Source organism: Triticum urartu, chromosome 5A (assembly GCF_056163025.1).
Source record: "Triticum urartu cultivar PI428250 chromosome 5A, HENAU_Tu73, whole genome shotgun sequence".
NCBI lineage: Eukaryota > Viridiplantae > Streptophyta > Magnoliopsida > Poales > Poaceae > Triticum > Triticum urartu.
Genome location: NC_141877.1, coordinates 239,102,693 through 239,105,831, shown reverse-complemented (window position 1 = coordinate 239,105,831; position 3,139 = coordinate 239,102,693). Strand labels below are relative to the sequence as shown.

The 3,139-nt window shown below is 39.8% G+C and overlaps 1 long non-coding RNA gene across 1 annotated transcript; it reads right to left on the bottom strand.

The window, feature by feature from the left end:
• Positions 1-570: 570 nt before the first annotated feature.
• Positions 571-2,360, bottom strand: LOC125532066 (uncharacterized). The gene is made up of 3 exons (XR_007293715.2): positions 2,198-2,360; positions 1,575-1,659; positions 571-770 (listed from the first exon to the last, which is right to left on the bottom strand). It is a non-coding gene; the product is annotated as an uncharacterized LOC125532066 (long non-coding RNA).
• Between the last annotated feature and the right edge of the window lie 779 nt (positions 2,361-3,139).

Below are 3,139 nucleotides of genomic sequence, written 5' to 3'. Positions count from 1 at the left end.
GATGAAGCGGCCCGAACCAACCATACATCACTACACCACAGCACTACATCCCCAACACCCAGGTTGGTGGGGAATACAACTTCTTCCAACAGACAGTCGGTCGGGAAAAATTTTTGCCAACCAACCTTGTCTGTTGGGGAAAGTCCAGACGAGAAAACCCTTTCCCAACCGACATAGTTTTACCGACTGACTGCTTGATGGCTATGATATATCTTTCCCGACAGACAACCTGTTGGGCCTACCATGGGCCTTTCCCGACCAATAGTCTGTTAGGGCAGCAACGGGCCTTTCCCGACTGTTTATTGGACATGGTATTCTTTCCCAACCAACATTCTCTTGGGCCTAGCAGTAGGCTTTCCCAACCGACAATCAGACGATGTTTGCTTTGCCGACCAACAATCAGATGTGGTTTTCTTTTGCCGAACAATAGTTCATCAACATTTTTTTAGCCAACCACAACTTTAATTAACATATGGTACTGATTGTCACATACATATAGTTCATGTGTTCTAAGCATAATCACCCAAACACCATACGTCAAGCTCAAATCGGGAGCACCAAACATTTTTTATTCCATTAACTAATTGGCACATACATACACTTCAACCTGTTCTAAACAAAACCACCAAGAAACCATACATCAGGTTTACAAAAGGACAACCAAAAGATGCAAGTATGAGACATCAGTTGTACAAAATGAAAGCTAAAACATCTAGTTGACGTGGATCGTTGGCTTCATGGTTCCTTGTGAGTGTAGTCCTTTTTGCTTCCTGCAAACGTTAATCAATTCTAAATTATAATACACTATTAGAAACTATACTACAGTGCCAAAATAACAACATACAGGATCATCGCATTCCCAAAAGTACAAATAGTAATAAATACAGAGAATTCAATAATCATGTGTTAACACTAACGTTGAACCTCGGTTGAGATTGTTCGCACTAATCTTTATATTTTGTATCTGCATACTTAGTTTGCTTTCGTTAGGCATGTAACATAGATGGTAAAGGAGTATCTAGTCGTCGAAGCTTAAATCAAGTGCATGGAGGAGGCGAGATACCAGGCTGCCGTGCGATGCGGCGAGCATGGTGAGATGCCGATGGCGGCGTGAAGCCGCGGTGCTGTGTGATGCAGCACGCCATGTGAAGCGGCAAGGCGCTTGACGACTGGAATAGCTAGAGGAGAATAGGCAAATTAGTTAGTTTGTTATCTACATGGCCGCTGACCAGGTGTGTGGCCGTTGAGTGGAGCTGCGCAAGTGGACATGCATGCATGTAGGGATTACTAAGTGCATGGAGTTAGTTGTGTGAGTGGGAGTGAGCTAGTGCCTAGACGTGATGTTAGTGGCCAGATGTGGTGCCTGAGTGGTGCATGAAGGTCAGCTCCCTATGTATATATAAGTTACAATGAAAAAAGAGAGAAGAGGCTGAGAGAGCACAGGTTGAAGAAATAATTTTACATCAACTTAATTCAAAAGGATCAATCTAATATAGTCCTCATATTAAGAAGCTACATCAGTTTGCGATGAACACCATTCATATCCACAGCAAGAGTTTTCAATGTGCACAAACCTTGACAAATGATGTCTGGTCATCGGCTCGCCAGACCAGGATGTGTGCCACTCAAAATTCCTGAACAATACTGGTTGCTAATCAACTGAAACAGGAGAAAAGAGGATTCAGGCTAACCAGCTGAAGCAGGATAAAAGATGCACCAAAACAAGCTCGAAACGATGTGCACACGTCAGCATGCATCCTTACAAAAGGGGCACATAGGAAGATCTCTTTATAATATGTTATGCATGTAGGGATAATAATCATTCGTGTAGAGTCAGCATTACACTTCTGCAACTTCTACATCAATAATGACATTATATATTACATCACCTCTATGAAATTTACTGCTGCTGAGCAAAAAAGGATGACATAATACATTTGATAGTGAGAGATTTCTTTTTACCAAAACGAATAAGAGAAAAGAATGGCGCTGAACTAAACATAGGGAAGTGACCATAAGTTGAGTAATATTGTTAAAAACGACAATCAACAATACTCATTGGAATAAGATTTAAATTACATGGTCGAATAAGATCTCCTTATCTCGATGAATCTCAAACTGGGATTTCAATATCTCAATAAATATGAGATTCAGAGTTTCTAAAAGCTGCAATAATGCTTTACAAATTAGAGCTTACCTAAAATTAAAGAATATCTTGCCTAGAAGCCGAGGTAGGGACTCATTGAGTATGAGTACGACTATAAACTGCAAACTGTATGCTAGCTCTAATCTTGGTTGAAAGTTCTGAGAGCCAATTCTGAAGGCATCATACTGTCAGCACCTGCAACATCTCATGTAATATGAATACCAGCTTTGTGTAAATCATGTAATAACATTAAACATCAATGTTGAATTTACATAACCATACTGTTAGCAACAAATGCATGAATCATACAAAAAGAATGTGGCCTATCTAATAATAGTAGGAAGAGCAACATAAATCCATATTCTCCTTGCAATGTGGCTTATCTAATAAAAGTACGAAGAGCAAAATAAATCAATGTTCTCCTAGCATTCTATGGTGCATGTTTTGCCCTGTTTGTGAGCAGAAGAATATGTAGGCTACTGTGAAAGTTAAGTTGTGCCTAACAATCAACATTCCAAGTTTCAGATAGGATATGAACCAAGAAAACACTGATTTTCTATACAGACATCACAGTTTTGGTGATTTCTGCGAATACGTGCAACCTGTTGGCGGCAGCGGATGGCTTGGGCTCCAAGTCCAGCACCGCTGCGACAGCCTCCCACTCCGTCTATGTGTATGGGATGCAAAGAAGAATCCTGGAAAAATATGGGATACATGAACTATTCTGGAAGTTACAGAACAGCTGAAGCAAATTTAAAGAGAAAATAAAATTGTAAAATCTATAGAAGCATGACTGTATAAATACAAACTGCTAGATATGTACTTTATCTTCATTCCAGAAAAAACTGAACTAAGTTTAATATAGTCCTATGTTTGCCAGAATTCTAAATGCTTAAATAAAAGTCTGAAACATTAGTATGATTATTTGGACTTTTTGCGGAACCTGAAGCTAGTTCTCGGGGTTGTCCTTCATCTCAAAGCACAGATATGTGG